A 24,091-nucleotide genomic window follows, 5' to 3' on the forward strand; every position below is an offset into this window, starting at 1 on the left:
TCATTTGGTTGACAGAAGTCTAAGGTTTTCCTGATTCTATTTGCCATTACCTTAGTGCATACTTTGCAGGCAACGGACATTAAGTTGATCGGTCTATAATTTTTCATGTCTTTGGCGTCCTATTTCTCCTGGATTAGGATTATGTTATCGGTCTTCTAAGATTCCGGTACGCTCGAAGTCATGAGGCATTGCGTATAGAAGGTGGCCAGTTTTTCTAGAACAATCTGCCCACCATCCTTCAACACATCGGCTGTTACCTGATCCTCCCCAGCTGCCTTTCCTCTTTGCATAGCTCGCAAGGCTCTCCTTACTTCTTCCGGCGTTACTTGTCGGATTTCAAATTCCTCTAGACTATTCTCTCTTCCATTATCATCGCGGGTGCTACTGGTACTGTACAAATCTCTATAGAACTCCTCAGCCACTTGAACTTGAACGCATACACCTGATTAATGCCTATTCCTAGTTTTTTCTTCATTGCCTTTAGGCATCCTCTGTTCCTGAGAGCATGTTCAATTCTACCTATATTAGACTTCCTTGTGTCAGTTGTCTTACGCTTGTTGATTAAATTGCAAGGTTCTGCCAGTTCTATTCTAACTGTACGGCTGGAGGCTTCCATACATTGGCGTTTCTTGATCAGATCTTTCATCTCCTGCGATAGCTTACTGGCATCCTGTCTAATGAAGTTACCACCGACTTCACACTCCTTAGTAATGCGCATCAGATTGTCGTTCATATTGCTACGGGACAGCCGCCACAGTGAGGCTGCACTGAGGAGGAACAAGACGACGTGGGCCCCGCTTGATACAGCGTCGCCATTTTGGCCTTCCGTTAGCTTCCCTGTAAATAAATTGTATATAGTATTGGGCTCCAGCCACACGTGGCATTAATTTGGTGGAGGTGGACGTTCCTCGCACCCGTCATGGAGCTTCGCAGCGCTCGCAACAGCGGCAGTGCAACTTCGGCTCCGGCCGGTGGCACTTCATCTACGCAACCGTCTCCGCCTGCAGCCCCGACCTACGTCGCTGTCTCCCCCCCCCCCTCGTGATCCTGGTGTTAGTTAGTTAGTTAATTCGGGTTTTATGGCGCAAAAGCAACTAAGGCCATGCTGCGCCAGCCACAAGATATTAAGGATTCAAATGTTAAACAGTGGAAGCAGCGTTATTTTAGAGTCTGGGTAAAAAACCGGTTTCTTCTAGAAAGCTGAACAAGTCAGCGAAAGGTACTAGTGGTTCATCTCCGACTATTGAGGCGGGGTGTAAAGGTATGTGTAAGTTATAGAGATTCTGTAAAAGCTTGTGTCTCTGTGTTTCAATATTTGGACATGTCATAAGAATATGCATAACGGTGAGTGGTTCATGGCACTTCTCGCAAGTTGGCGGGTTTTCGTTTTGAAGTAGAAAATTGTGGGTCAGGTGCGTATGCCCGATTCGGAGTCTACATAGGATCACCTCATAGAAGCGTTGCTGGTGACAGCACGACTTCCATTCTCTAAGCACGGGTTTTATTGTGTGTAACTTGTTATTTGTGCATGTGTCCCATTCTAGTTGCCACTTTAATGTTAGGGCCTTATGAATAGCTCGGATACTGTCTTGGTATGGAAGTGTTGTTTGCGTTATACCTTTATGTGCTGCCATGAACGCGCATCTATCTGCTGCTTCATTCCCTGGTATCCCGACATGGCTTGGAACCCAGCATAATCGTATTGTTCTTCCATATTCGTTATAAGCCAACATGTTTAGGATGTCACCAAGTAGGGGTTCGGACGCGGAGTTAAGGTTTAGAGCTCTGAGTGCGCTTAACGAATCGGTATATATGATAGCATTCGTCTGCTTGTCACTGGTAATTTTTTTAACTGCCGTCCATATTGCGAAAACTTCGGCGGTAAACACTGAAGAAAAGTTATTTATCCGAATGCTATTTTGCCAATTTTTCGTAATTATTCCGACACCTACGTATTCTTGTGTTTTGGAGCCGTCGGTGTAAAATTCCGTGTAATGTTTATATTTTTCTTGTATAGCTCGAAACTCTTGTATTATGTGTTCCTGTGGGATGTCTTTTTTCTTTAGATGTGTTAGTGTCCAGTCACATAGCTGTGAAAAGTTGTACCATGGTGGCAATCTTGGTGGCCTTTCAGCAACCTGCAGGGCCTCGTGAGGAACATCATAAGCTTCACAGTATTCTTCGTATCGTAAGATTAGTGGCCGAATCATGTTCGGTTTGCTTGTGTAGTGTATCCTTGATATGCACTGTGTAACGATGTTGTAGCATATATGTTGTGGTGATGATCGAACTCGTAGTACATAGGAAAGTGTAAGCAGTGCTCTGCGTTGCTGTAAGGACGGCTCATTGCAGTCAACATATAAACTTTGGACAGGCGATGTTCTGTAGGCACCGCTTGCCAGTCGTAGGCCGAGATTATGAACTGGATCGAGTCGCTTGATGTATGACTGCCTAGCTGCACCATAAACTACCCTACCGTAGTCGAGGATGCTACGTACGAGGGACCGGTATATACGTAGTAGACAAGTTCGGTCAGATCCCCAGTGCTTGTGTGATAGCACCTTGAGGATATTTAATGCTTTATTTGCTTTAATTTTAGTTGTGTTAATGTGGGCCAAGAAGTTCAGCTTTGTGTCAAACGTTACGCCTAGAAATTTATAGTGTTCTTTGACCGGCAAGGTTGTACCATGCAATGTGAGAACTGGGTTCAAGTGTAATCCTCGTTTCTGGGAGAAGAGAACTGTAACAGTTTTGTCTGTTGAAAAACGGAATCCATTTTTGTCAGCCCATTGTGTAAGGTTATTTATAGTTATTTGTAGTTGTCTTTCGCAAGTGGATAGATTTGAGGCGCGGCAAGCAACTTGCAGATCGTCGACATATATGGAGTGCATAACAGAGGATGGTATGATCTTATTAACAGAGTTCATTTTGATTATGAAGAGTGTCGTGCTCAGAATACAACCCTGTGGAACGCCATTTTCCTGTGTAAATGTGCCTGAAAGTATTGCGCCGAGACGCACCTGAAATGTTCTATTTGCCATAAAATCAGATAGACAGTTTAGCATTCTGCCACGCACTCCCAATTCAGCCAGGTCTCTTAAAATTCCATACCGCCAAGTGGTATCATACGCTTTCTCTAGATCGAAAAATATTGTGAGACAGTGTTGTTTGTGTAGAAACGCGTTACGTATTTCATGTTCTAGTCGTACGAGGTGGTCAGTTGTTGAGCAGCCCTTTCTGTATCCGCACTGGTGCACGTCTATTAGATTCCGTGATTCAAGGATGAATGTGAGCCTTATGTTTATGATACTCTCGTAGGTTTTGGCTAGACAGCTTGTTAAGGCGATGGGTCTGTAGCTGCTTGGGGACGTTGAGGATTTACCTGATTTCAAAAAAGGCACTATTACTGCATTTTTCCAGTCTGTGGGCATTATTTCAGATTCCCAGATCTTGTTGAAGAATTTAAGAAGTGTTTCTGTTGATGCTTGAGAGAGGTGTGCCAACATTGTGTAATGGACACGGTCAAGGCCTGTTGCTGTTTTTTTACCGGCAGAGAGAACCCTGTTCAATTCTTGCATTGTGAGGGCGTTATTATAAGGTTCATTTGAAGCCCCAGTAGTGGGCAGTCTCTGTTTCTCCGCCGACATTTTATATTTTAAGAAGTCACTTGAGTAGTTTGCTGAGCTTGAGACCTTGTAAAAATGTTCGCCTAATAAGTTCGCCTGGTCCTGCAGTGTTGTTTGTGTGCCTGGACATGTGAGTAGTGGAATTGTGTATGATGTGTACTCTCCTCTAAACTTTCTTACCTGCTCCCACATTCGTTTTGACGTGACCGTATTATTAATTGAGGATACATATTTTTGCCATGACGATTTCTCTGCCTGCCTTCGAATAAATCGTGCTTTGGCTTTGGCCTGTTTGAAATTTAAAAGGTTGCTATAAGTGGGGTACCTACGTAGGATTCCCCAGGCCTTATTTTGTTTCTTTTTGGCTTCGGTACACTCGTTCGTCCACCAGGGATTTAACCTTTTGTGTACAATACCGGATGACTGGGGTATTGCCTTTTCTGCTGCAGAGATTATTACTTCAGTGATATTTTTATTAAGTTCATCAATGCTTAGTTCTTGTGAAAAGACAACTTCCAGTCTCGCGTTTTCCGTAAAAAGCGGCCAGTCAGCGAGCTGTAATTTCCACTGGCGTGCCCTTGTGATTAAGGTTGGTGGTAATAATAAGGATTTGATGATTGCGGGCAAGTGATCACTGCCATAAGACTTGTCGGCGGTTTCCCATTTAAAATCATTAAAAAGAGATGGTGAGCAAAAAGCTAAATCTAAACAACTAAAAGTGCGGGAAGTTGGTGAAAAGTATGTCGGTGCACCTGAATTTAAAAGGCAGATATCATTGGATAGAATAAAACCCTCGACCATTTGCCCTCTTTGGTCAGTTTTGATACTGCCCCAAAGAGTACCGTGAGCATTAAAATCCCCCACTAAAACAAAAGGCTCCGGTAATTGACCTGTTATGTTTTCTAAATGTTTAGTAGTAAAATGGGTGTGGGGTGGGATATACAGCGAGCAAATGGTGATGGTTTTGTGAGTTATAACAGTGACAGCAACGGCTTCTATGTGACTGGTAATCGGAACTTCTCTAACTGCAATACCACCCTGCACAATAATGGCTACACCACCCGAAAGCCGGTTCATCTGAGTACGGTCGCGCCGTACAACAGTGAAACCTTTTAATATATGTTTGTGTTTTTCACCTAGGTTTGTTTCCTGTAAGCATAAGGCCACAGGAGAGAAGTTAAATAACAGGTCTTAAATGTCACCTAGGTTATGTAAAAGACCTCTACAGTTCCAGTGAATAATAAAAGCCATTATGGAATTGAAGGCTAAAAATAGCTTTAACAGTTAAATAGGAGGTAGGTAAGATATTAGGTGACGTTGATCTCAGGAAGGGTGATACAAAGGAGCGATAACCTTCAGGTTATCGCTTTCTTATTTTGGGTGGTTATTGGGATCTTGTCCCTCTTACCGCGCTCAAGAGAGCGCTTGTCCTTCGGTGTCAATGACACCGGGTTTTTTGTGTCGACCTCCATCGCTCTCTCTGAGGCGCTGGAGGACCGAGAGTTAGGCGCCGAGACACGTGCCTCGGGCCTTGGGGTTCGTTTGATTTTAGGGCCCTGCGGGGCTGGTGTCTGCAGGGCCGTCGAAGAGGGTGGAGCAGTACTGACTGCTTCCACCACGGGGGCGGGAGGAGTCCCTGCGGCACCACGGCGCGTGGGCTCGGAGGACTCCGGAGGCCTCTGTGACGCTGCCCCCGCCTGCGTCACTTCGGCATAACTTCTTCGGGGAAGGTACGACAGTCTTTTCCTGGCTTCGAAGAACGAGATTTTTTCTTTAACAGTTAGTGCAATGACTTCTTTTTCTTTTTTCCAGCAAGGGCAGGACCGCGAATAAGCTGGGTGATCTCCCTTGCAGTTAACACAATGTGGCGAAGAAGTGCAATTTTCTGATTGGTGGTCATTGGAGCTGCATTTAGCACAAGTTGTTTGTCCTCGGCATGCATGTGAAGCATGTCCAAATCTTTGGCACTTGAAACATCGTCTAGGATTCGGGATATACGGTCTCACATTGACTTTGACATAACCTGCATCGAGTGAAGTAGGCATTACGCTTGTTCCAAAGGTGAGTATAACATGTTTGGTGGGGATTTCTTGATCGTTTCTGCGGACTACTATTCTCTGTACTTTGGTAACATTTTGTTCCTGGAAACCGTCCAGCAGTTCCTCGTCGCTTAATCCAATAAAATCTTCTTCAGATATTACTCCCCTGCTTGTGTTGAGTGTTCTGTGGGCTGAAACAGTCACTGTCGCCTCGCCAATACTGGTAAGTTCTGACAGCTTATCTGCTTGATCTTTACTATTCAATTCTAGGAGGAGGTCCCCGCTAGACATTTTGGAGGCTTTGTATGTCTGTCCGATTTTATCTTTCAGGCATTTGGCGACCAGGAATGGAGAAAGCTTTCTAATAGGCGTGTTACTTTCACTGTGCACTACATAGTATTTGGGGAAAGATGGAGCGTTGCTTCGAAAGGAGAATTGAAATGGTACTTCGGTGCGGCATCTTTTGAGACGCCGATCATGGACAACAGAGATTTGAGCTGCCATAGGAAAGTGTGTGTGTTCGGCAACAGCGCCGACCGCCCACCACGGAGCCCAACGAGGGGACGCGGCAGGGCTTGTGTCCAAGCCTGCACGACGCCAGCCGTACGCCGTCACTATAACCAAATATGGTGTACCCAAGGTAGGATATCCACACAAGGTTAACCCTTGCCGCCGTGGAGAAAGGAAGTAAATGGAAGAGAGAAGAAGAAAGGAAAGATAAAAAAGTGAGAGATAAAGACGAAGGTTTGAGGGAAGAGAGATAGGAAGAGGCGACTACCGAGATTTCCCCCGGGTGGGTCAGTCCGGGGGTGCCGTCTACGTGAAGCAGAGGCCAAAGAGGTGTGTTGCCTCCGCCGAGGGGCCTTAAAGGTCCGAACACCCGGCATCGGCTCAACCTCCAGGATCCCCCTTTCCCCGGACACGGCTAAGCCGCGCACGGCTACACGCGGGAGGGTCCAACCCTCGCGTGCTCGGGTCCGTGGTGTCGCAACACACCAAACGCCTGCTTACGCAGACGCCCCTGCGGGGGATCCTGGTGTTTTCAAAGGAGTCGGCAGTCCTGATGTTGACGACTGGCTCCGCTTATACGAACGTGTCAGCACCAGTCACAGGTGGGATCCGACTGTTATGCTTGCGAACGTTCTTTTCTACCTCGATGGAGCTCCACTTGCATGGTTCCAGACTCACGAAGAGGAGATCTCGAGCTGGGATCTCTTCAAAGAGAAGCTCCTTGGTTCGGTCGCCAAGTAAATGCCAAGAAAGCCCTTGCCACGCGTGTACAGACGTCGACCGAGTCCTACGTGTCCTACATTCTCGACGTCTTGGCCCTTTGTGCCAAGGCTGACCCGACCATGTGTGAGGACGATAAGGTTAATCACGGCCTCAAAGGCATTGTTGACGACGCCTTCAATTTACTGGTGTTTACGAACGTCACCAGCATCGATGCGATCCTCAAGGAGTGCCACTGTCTCGAACATGCTAAAAGCCGCCGGGTATCCCGGCACATCATGCGACTTCCAACACAGCTGCTACGTCAACCTGTGACGACCTCTTCCACCAGCGGTTACGATGTGACAACTTCACCCGCATCATTCGTCGTGAGGTCGAAGCGGCACAACCGGCGGCCCCTTCATTCACGCCACCTGATCATTCTCCAGTGACAATCTCCTTGATCCAGGCCGTCGTTCGTCAAGAGCTGTCCCACGTCGGCCTGCAATCCATTCGTTTCATACGCTCGGAACCTCTTTCTCCACGCACGTCCCCATCGCATTCTTCTTACTCCTCTTACGGACAGCGCAACCATTCCGAATGGCGAACCGTGGACGACAAGCCGATCTGTTTTAACTGCCGACGCATTGGACATGTCGCTCGTACTGCCGAAGCAGCTGGACTTCTCCGAGACGCTATTCTCCTGATCACCACTCTCGCCCCTCTAGCGCGTCCTTTTCCTTCGCCCCTTCTATGCCCGCTCCTTCGTCTGACCCTGCGACACCTTTGACACGACCCCGCTACTCCCGCTCGCCTTCTCCCTCCCGTCGTCAATATCGTTCGCCCCCGTCACGCCGTGCTCATTCTCCGACCTACTCGCCGCACCCCCGACCGAAAAACTAGACATTGCAGCTTCTGGAGGTGAAGCTGCAAAGACGACATTGGCTCAAAATCCTCGCTTCACCTTACCCATGAACAAGAATCTTTTGGACGTTCTCGTCGACAATGTCCCTGTGTGCGCTTTGATTGACACTGGGGCGCATGTGTCCATAATGAGTGCTGCTCTTCGCCGTCGGCTCAAGAAAGTTCTGACACCCGCCCCGAACCGATTTGTACAATTCGCCGACGGACGGACTGTCGCTATTGTTGGCATGTGCTCTGCCCGACTCACCATTGCTGAGAGATATACGTCGTTCTCTTCACTGTCGTTGAGCATTGCCCTCACGAGCTCATTCTCGGTCTGGATTTCCTTGCCAGTCATTCGGCCCTCATTGACTGTTCGGCCGGCTCACTTCGCCTTGACTTGCCTCTTCTTGCCGACCCTGTAGACCCGCCTCTAAGCCGTTTGAGCTGCATGGATTTTATTCCCCTACCGCCTCAATCTGTGACGCACGTCGAGTTGTTGTCCTCACCAGCTGTACCTGACGGCAATTACGTGGTCGCACCAATTCCGGCAGTTATACTTAAACATGGTGTTACCGTGCCGCACACTATGTTGACAATTACTGGCAACCGCACCTGACTTCCCCTTGTGAATTTCGCGCTAACCGCGCAAGTTCTGCCTCAGGGGACTTCGTTGGCTATAATCAGCGTTTTACAGGATGATGAGATCGAGCCATTCACAGTGGAAGATCGTCACAGCTCAGCGCATACCGTGACGTCATCGCACGGTACTGACGTCGACATTGAGAAGATGGTTTCCTCTGACCTTACACCTGTTCAAGCTGGAGCCCTTTGCCGCGTTTTTGACGGCTATCGCGACATTTTTGACTTTGACAATCGACCCTTAGGTCAAATGTCCGTCGTGACCCATCACATAAACACTGGCGATGCGAACCCTATTCACCGACGTCCATATCATGTTTCTGCGTCCGAACAAGCTGATATCCAACAGGAAGTGAAAAAGATGCTTGCAAAGGACATTATCGAGCCTTCCTCTAGTTCCTGGGCTTCTCACGTCATACTTGTCAAAAAGAAGGATGGAACGTGGCGTTTTTGTGCAGATTATCGCCACCTGAACAAAATCACAAAAAACGACGTCTACCCTTTCCCCCGTATTGATGACGCTCTAGACTGCTTGTACGGTGCCACCTACGTTTCTTCTATCGACTTACGGTCCGGCTACTGAAAGATATCCGTCGACGATATGGACCGAGAGAAGACTGCATTTATTACCCCTGACGGCCTTTACGGGTTCAAGGTGATGCCTTTCGGTCTCTGTAACGCGCCCACCACCTTCGAACGAATGATGGACTCTTAGCTTCAGGGGTTCAAGTGGTCCACCTGTTTGTGCTATCTGGATGACGTCATCGTTTATTCGCCCACATTTGACGCGCATCTAGACTGTCTTTCAGCGATTCTTCGCTTGTTCCGCAGCGCCAGTCTCCAGTTGAATTCGTCAAAATGTCACTTCGCTCGCCGCCAAATCACCGTCCCTGGACACCTCGTGCACGCCAGAGGCATGCGACCTGATCCGGACAAAATTCGCGCCGTTATGAACTTTCCTGTTTCGAAGTCTACCAAGGACGTTTGTAGTTTAGTAGGGCTGTGCTCTTATTTGAGACGTTTCGTGAAGGATTTTGTGACAATCGCACGTCCTCTCATCGACCTCTTGAAGAAAGAGGCCCCATTTTCTTGGGGACCTGTCCATGACGCATCTTTTTCGCAGCTCACTACTCTCCTTACCACGCCTCCAATTCCGGCCCAGTTTGACCTGTCTGCCTCAACGGAAGTTCGAACTGATGCCAGTGGTCACAGCATAGGAGCAGTTTTAGCACAACGCTAGCTTGGATTGATCGCGTTACAATCGCGATTGATCGCCTCGCTCTTGTGTGGGCTATTGCGAAGTTTCGTCCATACTTGTAAGGACGCCCCTTCTGTGTCATCACTGATCACCACACACTCTGCTTGCTATCCTCGCTCAATGACCCCACGGGACGACTCGATTGCTGGGCGTTACGCCTGCAAGCGAGTCCTTATATACCTTCTCCGGGGTATACAATATAGGACGCTTGCAAGAGGATGCTGATTGTTGATCCCGCTACTCCGTCGACGAACCGACTGATGCGGACGCCATCGCTTGCGTTTTCTCTGTGTCCCAGTTGCTTGAAACCGGCAACGAGCAACGCCGCGATCCTTCATTACGAGCCCCCATCGACCATCTGGAGTCAACGCCTGGCGACGCCTCTCTCCGGATGTTTCTCCTTAAGGAGGGGACATTATACCTCCGCAATCTCGATCCACACGGCCTTGACTTTCTGCTCGTAATTCCATCACACCTGCGTTCGACTGTCCTCCAACAACTTCACCACGCTCCCTTGGCTGGACACTGGGGCGTCTCGCGCACATACGACCGTGTACGCCGTCGATTCTTTTGGCCGGGTCTCGCTCGCTCCGTGCGGCGCTACGTTGCCGCTTGTGAGCCCTGTCAGCGCCGGAAGAAGCCCTCCATACCTCCAGCTGGTTGTCTCCAGCCGATCGGCATCCCACCGGAACGCTTTTTCCCTCTTGGTCTAGACCTTCGTGGACCATTTCCTCTCTCGGGCTCCTGAAATAAATGGGTCGCCGTCGCTATTGCTTATGCTACGCGGTACGCAATCACCAGAGCCCTTCCGAGAAGTTGTGCTACTGACGTTGCTAGCTTTCTGTTCTATGACATCATTTTAGTGCACGGTGCTCCGCACCGATTGCTCACTGACCGTGGCAGCAGCTTTCTGTCGACAGTCGCCGAAGACATCCTGCGCTCCTGCTCGACAAAGCACAAGTTCAGCACTTCCTACCACCCACAGACCAACGGCCTCACGGCGCACCTCAACCGGACCATCACCGACATGCTTTCAAAGTACGTTGTGACCGACCACCACGACTGGGATCTTCACTTACCATATGTGACCTTCGCGTATAATTCATCGCGTCACGACACCGCCGGCTATTCACCATTTTATCTCCTATATGGCCGAGAAACCGCGTTGCCCTTCGACACTTTGTTGCTCCGGCCACACGTTCAACCACTGAATACGCGCGCGACGCGATCGCACACGCCGACCGCGCGCGCCAGCTCGCGCGCACCCGTCTCGAGGCCTCACAGGAGCATCAAAGACGCCTCTATGATTGCCACCATCGCGACGTGTACTTTATTCCGGGTCCTCTGGTGCGTCTCTGGTCACCCATTCGACGTGCGGGCCTTTCCGAAAAGCTGCTGTCGCGCTACACTGGCCCATACCGTGTGGTGTGAGACAAGTGACCGATGTCACGTATGAAGTCATCGCCGCCGACCTGTCAGCGTCATCGTCGGCTGCAAGTGACATCGTTCACGTGGCGAGACTACAGCCATACCAAACACCTTTCACCGCGGATGTGTAGATTAAGCACCGGGACGGTGCTTCTACTGCCGGGAGTGATGCTACGGAACATTCGCCACAGCGAGGCTACACTGAGGAGGAAGAAGACGACGTGGGCCCCGCTTGATATAGCGTTGCCATTTTGGCCTTCCGATAGCTTCCCTGTAAATAAATTCTATATATCATATGGCTCCAGCTACACGTAACAATATCTTCAAGACTGAGGTCATCTTCCTGAGTTAAAGCAGAATACCTGTTCTGCAGCTTGACCCGGAATTGCTCTACTTTTACTCTTGCCGCTAACCCATTGATCGGCTTCTTATGTACCAGTTCCTTCTGTTCCCTCCTCAAGTCTAGGCTAATTAGAGTTCTCTCCATCCTATGGTCACTGCAGGGCACTTTGCCGAGCACGTCCAAATCTTGTATGACGCCAGGGTTAGCGGAGAGGATAAGGTCTATTTCATTTCTAGTCTCACCATTTTGGTTCCTCCACTTCCACTTTCGGCTATCCCGCTTTCGGAAGAAGGTAGTCATTGTCCGCGTCTTATTCTTTTCTGCAAACTCTACTATTAACTCTCCCTTGCTATTCCTAGAGCCTTTGCCATATTCCCCCACTGGCTTGTCTCCAGCCTGCTTCTTGCCTACATTGGCATTGAAGTCGCCCATCAGTATAGTGTATTTTGTTTTGACTTTACCCGTCGCCGATTCCACGTCTTCATCGAAATACCCAGGTACAGCGGCGGCGACAAGCTGAGCTGATCGTATGGCCTAATACGCGCTTGCGAGGCGCCTACTTCGGCAGCGCTAGGTCGCCGCGAGGATCGCTATCCCAGTGCATAGGTTATGTCGCAGTATACCGGGCCTTTCTCTTTGTTTATCCCTTCTTCGTGCAGTTCGCTTTAATTGATGCCGGACGGAGGTTGCATCCGACGGCGAAATTGCAGCTTCGGTCGAGGCATCATCCGATCGCCGCTTTCTCACTGTAGTGCTCGATGACGTGCTCGTGTTGAAAGCACGGGAGCTTGCCGAGATCTTCCTCCCATCTGAGGGAGGGACGCGGGTCGGTGACGGGAGCGGTCAGATACCGCGTCGGCTCCGTGACAGATCGCAATCAATTGCGATACACCAACTTTTCCCCCTGCAAGCCTGGTATCATCGTCTCCTGGAACCTCAGCGGCACCCGTCTACACCACGTTTGTTAAGGTAGGGCCAATTTTTGACCACTTTTCGGTCATTTGAAGCTTTCGTCACGCCGCGGTGGTGCTAAGCCTAACGGCGCCGGGGCCTGCGATGGCCCCCTTCGGGGATCCCTCGGCTCTGGCGGCTCCAAATCAAGTCGCCGGATACGACCTCCAGTCCTTGCAGATCGCAACAATTGATACCCATCAATCCGAGGATACGACTCAAGGCGAGGATCCTCTACCAACTGAGGACGATTACCTCCAAGATATGGTCCGCGTCTGGCGGGGAAAGAAGAACGCGGCGGCGGCATCGAGGGACGCTGGTGCTGGTGCCACCCAGCAACAGGCGCCGGCTAGCTCTGCGCATACGCAGGGCGGGAGTGCGCTGAACGCAGTCTCGACGAGCTCCAAGCAACTCCAGTGGCGGCCGCAGTACACGCCGCGCATTGAAAAAGATGAAATCGTCGTGGTGCTGAAACCAAGAAACACGGTCGACCTCAAGGCAACTCTTGGTGCTGGACGAGCCGGCGCTGCAGTCCGCAGCATCCTCGGGGACGACGCAAATGCTGGACTTGAGGTGTGGCCCGTTTGGGACCAAAACGTCCTTGTATTCGCACTGAAACCTGTCGACGCCGCGGAGAAGCTACTCCGGGATATTGTGCTGCCGGTAGGGGAACGCGAGCTACCGTTCCGGGGACACCCTAAACTCTCCGGAGCGTACTATCGAGGCGTCGTGACTGTTTAGCCAGACGAAACGTCTGAAAGCGTTAAACGGAAACTGAGTGCGGAACAAAATGTGGTGTCTGTGCGCAAGCTAGGGGGAACCCCGGTTGCGGTGATCACCTTCGCGGGGACTAACGTGCCACGGACGGTGTTTTACAGCTACGAACGGCTCCCTGTTCGCCTGTACAAGAAAACAGTGCCAGCATGCAACCGCTGTGGCACAGTGGGCCATCGGGCCGATGCGTGCCCGCGACCGCAGCCGGGACGCTGCAAACGCTGCGGAGTCCAGGTTCCCGATGCCACTCCTCACGGCCCGGCAGAACATGACTGTGTTCCGAGCTGCCTTATCTGCGGAGGCGGCCACCCTACCGGAGCTCCTGGCTGTGCCGGGCGGTTCCGGAAAGCCATCAAACCGAGCTCCCCATCCGGATCCAAACCTAAGACAAAGACGGGGCCCAAGCAGGCTCCTCCGCCCAAGGCCAAGAAAGCGCCAGCCGATCAGGAAACCAAGGCCAAACCCGGCACATCGAAACCTGTGAGGTCCGCAACCCATGCGGTGCCCCCGGTCCTCAACGCCAGGGACTTCCCGCCCTTTCCACCCGTCCAACCACAGGTGAGCAGTTGGAGTAGGGCAGTCTCCGGGCCCCCTACCCGTCTCTCCCCTACCAAAACCGCCCTACAGCAGCAGGTAGAGGAGCTCAGGCGCCAAAACCAAATTCTAGCGAGCAAAATTCAAGAATTAGAGGCCACACAGGCCGGGTCATCCGAACCAATGCAAGTAGCTGAGCCAGATGACGAGAATGACGGACCATCCGTAACAGCTTGCCTCACTAGCGTCTCGCGGCAGTGCGGGGACACGGTAGTTGGACCTGCTGGTCGCGTCGCCGGCCTAGAGGCACTGCAGCGCCAAACCGAGCAACTGGAGGAGCAAGTGGCGGCCCTCCCTAATCAAATCATGTCAGCAGTCCGCCAGTCCTTCCAGAACATGTTCAAAGCAGCTGTAACGCAAGCACTTCCCGACCTTATGGCCCAGGTCCCTGACTCGGTCCTTAAAGCCGTGCGGCCCTGGGTCAGCACCCAAATTACGAACGCCACTAGCTGCGAATCCCCTCACCTCAAACGTAAGACAGCCTCCCGCCAGGCAGCAGAGGAACATGGTTCAGGCTCTGCAGCTGGTGGGTCGGTGCGGCCCCTTTCTGGGGTTGCGCTGGCTCCCGGCCAGAGCTAGTCCGTTCACCCGTAAATAAATAGAACATGATGGCTAGCAGGTCTAATAGGAATGATAAAAACCTTGAAAAATTCCAGATCATCCAATAGAACCGGTATCTACAGGGCACGAATTACAGCTCATCACCGGACCTACCCTGCAACGCTCGTTGTTCTCCAACAGTGCTCGCGAGACGTCATTCTAGGCATGGACTTCCTGAATCAACAGGGCGCCATCATTGACTTGAAGTCGAAGTTGATAACGCTGTCGGAAGATCAAGCTATACCGCCAGAAAACTTTCCTATTCACCGCACCTTGAGTATGCTCGAAGATCAAATGAGCATTCCGCCTCGTTCCTGCATTGTTATTTCGGTCGGCACCGCAACACCCGCTGACATGGAAGGCGTTATCCAAGGCGACCAGCAGTCGCCTTCGATGACCATGCAGTCGAGCGACCGCAAGAGGGATCGCTCGACTGCATGGAGGGAATGCGAAAGTGATGCTGACAAACATCAGTCATGAGTTCAAGCACATCAACAAGGGCACGACGACCGCGTAAATCGAGCAAATTGTGGAAACGAGCAATGCGTTTGTCCTGTTGTATTCTGCCGCCTCTACCCCGAGGACAATAGTTCTCGAACCAGACTTCGACATAACTCTATGTCTCCCCACGATTGAGCAGCAACAGCTCAGAAGTCTGCTCCGACGATAAAAAGACTGCGCTTCGACGTCATCGAAGATTCGACAAACGCCAGTCAAAAAGCGTCGCATAACGACCGAAGAGTGCGCTCGACCACTCCGCCAGTGCCCTTACCGAGTTTTGACGCGAGAACGTGAAGCTACAAGAGAACAAGTCGACGAAATGCTGCGCGACCACATGATCCAGCTGTCGAAAAGCCGATGGGCATCCGCTGTTGCGTGGGTGAAGAAAAACGACGGAACTTTAAATTTCTGCTTCGATTATCGTCAACTGAACAAGATCACAAATAAATACATATACCGCCTACCACGGATAGACGACGGATTGGATCGGCACTACAACGCTAAATACTTCTCGTCAATTGATCTCAAGTCTGGCTACTGGCAAATAGAAGTCGACGAGAATGATCTTGAAAACACCGCCTTCATCACTCTAGACGGCCTCTACAAGTTCAAGGTCATGCCATTCGCACTGTGCTCTGCGCCTGCAACGTTCCAGTGCGTCATGAACACGGTGTTAACTGGATTTGAGTGGCAGACCTGACTTTTTGGATCACGTCGTCGTCTTCCCCATAAATTTCGACCATCACCTCAGGCGGCTTGAAGGGACGAGGGCTTTCGAGTACGGGATACATATTGCAGCAAACATGCTTCAGCATGAACAGATGTTATCAATCTAAATATTTCAGCTTGTGATTCGCGAAAAACCTCGCTGTCATCTCCACGTTAGTTATGCATCCTAAAGCAAAAAAATGTTTTCTACATTCTGCCGGGCGTCACGCCGCTCTGCACGAAATAGGAATTTAAAAAAGAACTCCACCATACTGGCATATCTTAACAGCATTTGTCTGACGGAGGTGAACATACAGGCACCTGTCATGAGGACCTAATACCAGATCACCGAGGAAGAGGCCAAACATAACCCGACGCACACGTCGTGATTTTGGATGATCCGTTGGTCCTTCCTGAAGACGAATGTCGACTCTCATACATTGCTACATGTTTGTAAATCAGAGTGCAGTACCGCGGCTTCATAGTTTAAAGTAAAATGTTGTCTTTACATTCAGTTTGCAAATCTTATTTTAGCCTGGCCATTAGCTTTAGTTAAAGCACGTTCGACAAAACTGCTGCCTCCACATCACATTGGTGAACAGGTCATGGCCTGTTCCGTGAAACCGCGTTCAATAGCTGAAAAAGCTATCGACACCACTGGTTCCCGATGTTTTCTTGTATATTTCGTTTTGCAGAATATCAAGGGACCATGTACACTTCACCGCAAAATTATATATATATATATATATATATATATATATATATATATATATATATATATATATATATATATATATACATATATATATATATATTGAGAAGCACGCCCCATCCTAAACCCTATATACTTACATGAAACGAGGAAAATAGCGTGGTCACTTCAAGGCTCCTTGAATTAGGCCTTCTGCGATAAGATTTACAGAAACATAGAAAACAAAGAGTTGCATTTTAAAAATTTGTAGCACCTTGATCTTACCACGTTCTCATGCTACTATTTATTTATTTATTTATTTATTCATTTATTTATTTATTTCAGTACCCTAAGGGCCCGTTAGGGCGTGACATAAGGGGGGACGGAAAAGTTCAAGCATGAGTGAAATCTGTACAATGTAAATATATGAAGGCATTAGGAACCATAAAAAACATCTAGCATAAGCAAACAAAAAAGAAAAGAAAGAAAGAAAGAAAGAAAGAAAGAAAGAAAGAAAGAAAGAGCAGGGTGACGAAGTTTATACAATGTGTTGTAGCGTGAAACACGCATAAGAATCTAAAATGCGATGCAAACAATCAGTACCCATCAGAACACGAGTTTAAGGATACAGTCGAATAATGATTTAGGTAAACAGCCTACACAGATACATATCAGATGAAACGGAATGAATTTTATATAATGCGAAGCACTTGAAAACACTGCTTAAGTAAATATTCAAGGAAATGTAGGTTCGGGCAGGTTGACACACTCGAAAAAGGTTATCAGTGCTGCATAAAATGATAATGATTCCGTAAGCGAGACAATGTTTACAGGTAGCCCCCCCCCCCAGTTCCATTCGGCAATAGATAAAACTAGAGGCGAATTTCGATAAGCGTTAGTCCTGGCAAACATAGGTTTTTCTTTACGAACATGGTCTGTGCGGGTAGAGATGTGGGGAGCGGGAAGAATATGGGCTCGAGCGAATGCAATGTTGCTGTGGTAAAGGCTTTGGAAGAAGGCCAACAGTGATAATTTCCTGCGCGTGTCAAGTGAAGGAAGATTAAGTAATTTCTTTAAGGTGGACACACTTTGATATCGAGGGTATGAAGTTAAGATGAACCGCGCAGCTTTATTTTGAACTGATTCAAGTAGGTTCGTGAGATTAGAGTGATGGGGATGCCAAATTATTGACGCATATTCTAAAGAAGGCCTGATAAGAGAACTGTATGCGCGAAGTCTAGTATCCGTGTTAGCAAGGTGTAAGTGACGTTTCAGGTAACCAAGTTTTTTGCATGCTTTTCTGGTGATGTGTTGAATGTGAGCATTCCAGCTCAAATTGGAGGTAAATAGGACAGCCAAGTACTTGATTGAAGATACTGAGTTAACAGTAATACCGCGTACTGTATATTGGTCAGAGGTAGGTCGAGTTATCGAAGCAAATTTTACATGTTTAGTTTTGGCTATGTTAATTTCCATCTGCTATATGTCACACCACTCACTTAGTTTTTCTTAAAATCAGATTGCAGCACAAAGATGTCGGCAGGGCAGCTTATTTCATTATACAAGACATCTGCGAAGAGACGTATTTGTGAGGTTATATTAGTTGCGATGTCATTTATGTATATTAAATATAGTAGTGGCCCAAGGACGGATCCTTGAAGAACTCCCGAAGTGACGTGAGTGCGGTTAGAAAAGCAGTTGTTGAGGCTGATTACTTGAAATCGGTTCGTTAGGAACTCCTCAATCCATTGCGTCGTGTTGTAGTCAAGCTGTAGGTTTCTAACTTTCAGTTTTAGTCGATTATGAGGTAATGGGTCGAAAACTTTACAACAGTCAATAAAAATGGGGTCTGTACTAACCAATCTGTGCAAAGAAATATGAATATCTGTTACACGTTCATAAAGTTGCGTCTGACATGAGTGATTTTGGCGAAAGCCATGTTGGTTATTGAGGAGCAGGTTATTATCGTTAAGATAGGCTATAATGTGAGAGTATAGGATGTGTTCTAGTAATTTGCAGCAGATAGATGTCAGTGATATAGGTCTGTAATTATTAGGGTCTGCTGTATCACTAGATTTAAATACCGGTATCACTAATGCTGATTTCCAATCTTCCCGTAGGCACCCTGTATCGAGTGATTGCTGAAATATTAGAGATAACAAAACTGAATAGTAGTGCGAGGTTAATTTTAGAAGTTTAGAACTTATACCGTCAGGACCTGGGCTGGTTTTATGAGGAAGCCTGTCAATGGAACGAGACACACCATGTTCCGTTATTATAATGGATGAAAAGGGGAATCGGATAGATGGTTGTTCAAGTATGTGACTGTTATCAAGTGGCAGTTCGTTAGTAAAAACTGCAGAGAAGCATTTGCTAAATAGCTCAGTGCTATCTTTTGCGTTAAGCACTGCTCCGTTTTCGGAAAGTAGTAAGGGAGCAGTGTGATTTGCTTTTGGGTTAACTACTTGCCAAAACTTTTTCGGATCAGTTTTTCTCATATTGGGAAGGGTGCAATTAAAACTTGTGTTTAGCTTCGACAATTGTAGTTTCTGTATGGCGCGCTATGGTTTTGTAATTTTGCCAGTCTTCTAGAGCATTTGTTCGGGCAGCTTTTCTGAACGCTCTTTTTTTCTTGTTTATACACTTCTTCACTTCGCGATTAAACCACGGATCGTTCTGCCTTAAGCTGATGGTCATTCTTGGTATGCATGTAGTTTCAACTTCTTTGAGTTTATCGCGGAGCAAGCTCCACTTATCATCTACCGTTCTGTTTTGAAAATTGTTTGCAAAGTCTGCTGTAAATGAGGCTAACATATCAATCATTCTGCCAGTGGCGGCGGGTGCGTAGTTGAGAATGTATTTTTTCGCTCTATATTTCTTGGCATGTTTCAATGAAAAGGAACATTGCACCACCCTGTGATCACTTAATGGTTCTAGAACATGTGTCGCAGCAAGGTCTGGATGATTTGTTAAAATGATATCTAGTATGTGTTCACCCCGAGTTGGTTCGCGCACGACTTGAGTTAAGTGATTAAAATACATGGTTTGTAGAAAATGAACACATTCAGATCTTTTGCAATTTTTCTTTAAGGAAGAGGTTGACCACTCGATACCTGGGTAATTAAAGTCACCCCCTAAGATTAGTAAGCATTTTCGGAACTGGGATAAGACATGTTGTAAAGCATCATTGAAAAACTGAACAAATTCGAAACGGCTATCAGGTGGATGATAGCATGCACCAATAACACATTACGCATGTCCGATACGTGCAGAGACCCACACTATTTCAAGAGGAGAGCCGGTTATCACTAGAGACGGTTGATAGTCATCTTTAATGACCACTATAACTCCGCCTCCTCGGAAGCCTTCCCGGTCCTTTCGAAAGATTACAAAAGATAGGTCAAGTGCAAGTTCGCTGTTAGTGATGTCGCTGGAAAGCCACGTTTCCGTACATATTACTACGTCTGTGGTGCAAGAATGTATGAGCGTTTTAAGTGTATCAATATTAAGAAAAAGGCTAAAGAAAAAGGCAAATTTGCCAAGAGCAACGAGACTGCATGTACGGACGTAAGCTTACGCCTCTCAGTTGTTTTTCGTCAATTACTGGAAGGTTGGTTCCTTGCAGCAACCTGTACAACATTACGAGTGACTGAATCGAACCGGTAAACAGAATATTTAATACGTAGACACATAAAACGAATAGAAAAAAGTTCCTTTCCTTCACGATTGCTCTTAGCAAGCTCGCGCAACTTCCTACGAGCTAACTGTACCTTAGGCGAAAAGTCTTCTTCTATCCACACTTTAGGGGACTCGAGATTTTTCAGTTTATGGGCATTTTGTAGGACTTCTGTTTTAGATTTAATGTTCAGGAATTTAATATGTAGTAGGACGGGGAAAACCGTGACGGCGCTGACCAATACGGTGAGCACGCTCAATGTCTTCAACGTTGACCTTCAAGTGAGTGGAACAAAATTTCTTCACAATTGCTTCAAATTCGGCGTATTCTTCAAGGCCCTCTTCGGGTATACCCTTTATTATAAGATTGTTACGCATCATTATGTTGCTTATGTCGTTCACGACATCGACGAGTTCTTCATTTGCTTTAGATATGTTTGTCTTAACTTCCTGAACAAAATTCTTGACAGCGTCAAAGTGCTTTTTGATTTCCGGTACGCTACTAATTTTTTTTTCAATGGCAGTGACCCGGGTATTTAAGCTTGCAATTTGGTCGTTAACTTGTTTTAAATCGGATGAAATTTCTTCACGAAACTCCTTCAGAAAGGTCAGTACGTCCTCAATCTTGGGCCCGGGATTACTCTCCACGTCTGCAGCTCGAAGCAAGAGCAGAGCGAGACAAATTCACAGCAATGTCAATGAGGGTCTGGGACTAAGCGCGCGAATAAAGCACGAGCTGTCATGTAAAAGTTCAATCCCACTGTGACTGCGGCATGCAAACAAATCAATGCGTGGGCGGTATTTGCACAGATCCAGACCTATTTGAACATCAAAAAAGGCACATACACAGGGGAGCAACGGCCAAACAAATCACCTAGGGCAAAACGAACAACTCAAAATTATGGCCTACGTATTACAGGAAAACGCACAACTCAGTGCATGCTGCTTGTGGCCGTGAATCCTAACGAGCTGGTGCAGTGCTGGTCCTTTTATAGGTGCAGGTCACGCTGCTTGCGATACCGGCGACGCATACTCAGTGAAGTTCGCTCCGGAACCAAGAAATCTTCAGGTGATGCAGAGCTTAGGTTTTTGATGATGGGCGACCAGGCAGCACACGGCGGCAAGCACGAGTCAACCTATGACAGGAAAACGCACAACTCAGTACATGCTGCTTGTGGCCGCGAATTCATGTATTTTTCGAAATTACCGATATTCATAATGAATGAGTAATTTTAACTAGGCTTCCTGAAAGACTTCTTCATCAAAATAACTCTGCTTTACGTAGTGACATTGAGAAAAAGCGAAGTTGTCATTGGGGCTGTTTCATCGAGGCGCTAACGCAAGCAGAGATTACTTGAAATATAACGCAGGCGTATACACTGCTCCTGAAGAAAGCGAAAAGACCACGAGTGAGAATATGGCACAAGGCAACGGCACGCATTGCTGAGCAAAAAATAAAGCTTTGTCTATATTTTTGGATATCTATTTAATATCTAAGGGGCTTGAAGTACCTGTCTTATTCCTCGGTACTTATCAGAACATGATCAGTGTGCGAAAGTGAAAAGCAGACTGGAAACAGGTTTTCGACAAGTATATATACTCTTGAAGACGTATGTGGGCTCCGCCAGGCGTTGGGTAGTATGCATGATGCGTTAGGACAAAGAAAAAAATAATTTACATGCGACTACATGAGCGCCGAGCTTACCATTCCCGTTTTAGGCTTGTAGCGCAGCTCAGAAAGAGCAAAAAAGGAAGGCGGTAGGGGTAATCAAAGGGAGCGCAAAACAGAGTGAGCGCTCACTCTGTTTTCTGTTCCCTTTGATTACCCCTACCTCCTTCCTTTTTTGCTCTTTCCGAGCTGCGCTACAAGCCTAAAACAGTCATGACATACAAACTCGCCCAAACTGTCAAGCTTTTACCATTCCCATACACAGGCACAACAATCGCATGGTCATTCCAGGAAGCAGTTCTTTGGTTTGGTCGCTCGGGTAAGATCACGAGGGGTCAACAGCATTTAGTGCGAATGAGCAGCAGCAAGCATGCCCTCCTCGCGTTCCATGAAACCTGGCTTAGATACTGGAGAGACGAACAATGCGCCAAAGAAATCCCAAGTTCACCTCCAAGTGCATTTTATTTTCTGAGAATGTTTAGGCTCTTCTAAGAGGTGGCCGCGGTATGCGCTCCTGTTGGTCGGACGAAAAGAGTCCTTGATAGCACGGGGAAAAGTGAAGCGTGACTATGGTTTTGCGACATTTATTGATAAATTGCATTCTTCCTCGGCCGTTGTCACTGACGTTGTGGCCACCATCTGGTTTTTTCTGGAAACATGCCTCGGCCCTGAGGCTTACACAATTCACCTGCAATATATTTGGTGAAACAAACTAGCCATGTTGTACATATTTCAGGGCTCTTTTATTCGAAATGTTTTTATAGAAAATTCAAAATGCCTGGGTAAAAGATGACCTTTCCAGTAACGTACGAGTGGAAATGTTCCAAATAGTAATGGGGAGTTTTAGGAGGACCGTATAATTTAGCTGCCCGAACTGCGATCAATTTCATTGCCATGGCGAGTTTTCGAAAGACGTATACCTTCATAACGTTTTCAAGCGTGTGGATTATATGCAGTCATCCGGAACTCTTGATGCAGCTCGCCAAGAGAAGCAGGGTCACTCTAAGTTAGGCTGTGGTTCTGTGCAAGCCATACAATAGGGATCTCAATTTTAAACTGCCAAATACACACAATTAGTCTTAAATTATAAGATATCTTTTTATAAATACCAAGAACTGAAACTGCAGATAAATGTTATTTCGTGATAAAGACGAACAATTTAAAGTGCAAGAATGGACACCGGTGGAGCCGGTCGAGCCGCAAGTTCACCCGTCTCATCATTCCTGCCATGAATGAAGGCGTCATCTGTATTTAATGTTTTGGAATAATGACGGAGCTTGGTCCGCGCTAATAAATTCCTGAATAATTTTGCAATGAAGACGTGATAGCAATTTCGTTAGTTGTTGAATACGGAAGTACAAAAATATTTATAAGTTATTAAGCCTGTGACTCATCAAGGCAGCAGAGGATACGTTATTCTACGGTGAACACATGGTCTGGACTTCTAAATATACCATATCGATTAGAACATCTCCTATATCAACGAAAAACAATGTATAGGAATAGTAGTGAGTTGAAAAAAACTCCCTTAGAGCACGCACCGTATGATAAAGCGATAGGAAGTGTTTATTCTGATTGTATCCGCACTAGCGGCACTGAGTGATCGTAAAATGCAGAAATTGCAGACAAGGCACTACTACCCACGTGTTCAAACGGAAACAAAGTCGTTATCAGTATGTCAATCTATATACCTGTGATAATGACAATGCGAACATTCTCTTTTCTTTCTCTTGTATCTTCACTAAAAAAATAAATTTCCCAAGAAGTGAAAGCGGTAGAAAAGTAAACAATTTAGCGCCATACACACGATCAAAGGAAGCTAAGCACATAAACAAAGGACGAGACAGAAAATTTAATCGCACACGGTCGCCCTTATTATTTCTTTATAAAATGTTTCCGCAAAGCTCGTCAGCGTTCTTTTGTTGCTAGCGTCTTCACTGTACGGAAAGCAAAGATCATGCGAGCTCGCCCCGACGGTCTTTTATACACCCGATATTCTTGGGCTATATAGACTTTTGGGTGTTCAGAATAATTTCGTACCCTACATTAATCAACCCGAGCAAGTATTAGCATTCGTATTTAAGTAGCTATTGACTTTCAAGAAAATAAAAAAAGGCAGTGTCTTTTTTTCACTTTGAGAAAGGCATGATCACTAGCGCAATACATCGAATGTAAGTGAACAGAATGTGTGAATACGCTTTCATTTCTAAAAAAAACTCAAAATGTTCAAGCCAGTTTCTCTTTACACGCTAAACCACGGGACCAATTTTGAACAAACCACCGTTCGTTGCGAGAGCCAATTAACGACGTCTCGACTCCCCACCATCCACTTCTCCTCCCTCTCAGTAGTGCTCTCAAGGTGGTCCGCGCAGAACCTTGCGAGCTACAAAAGCTACTCCGACCTTTTCGAGGGATTGTTTCACGACCCAGAGGTTTCGAAGCCAGGTTATCTTCATCAGCAGGTTTTATATATCGTCGCT

The 24,091-nt window shown here is 47.3% G+C and overlaps 1 long non-coding RNA gene across 1 annotated transcript in view; it reads left to right on the forward strand.

Annotated features, from left to right (window-relative positions):
- The first annotated feature begins 5,402 nt into the window (after positions 1 to 5,402).
- LOC142571219 (uncharacterized) overlaps positions 5,403 to 24,091 on the forward strand; it is a 37,308-nt gene continuing 18,619 nt past the window's right edge. Inside the window, exons 1-2 of the long non-coding RNA XR_012825799.1 lie at positions 5,403 to 5,687; positions 5,821 to 5,888. This is a non-coding gene — a long non-coding RNA (uncharacterized LOC142571219). The remainder of the gene's footprint in view (positions 5,688 to 5,820; positions 5,889 to 24,091) is intronic.

This window comes from Dermacentor variabilis, chromosome 2 (assembly GCF_050947875.1).
Source record: "Dermacentor variabilis isolate Ectoservices chromosome 2, ASM5094787v1, whole genome shotgun sequence".
In the NCBI taxonomy this organism is placed as follows: domain Eukaryota; kingdom Metazoa; phylum Arthropoda; class Arachnida; order Ixodida; family Ixodidae; genus Dermacentor; species Dermacentor variabilis.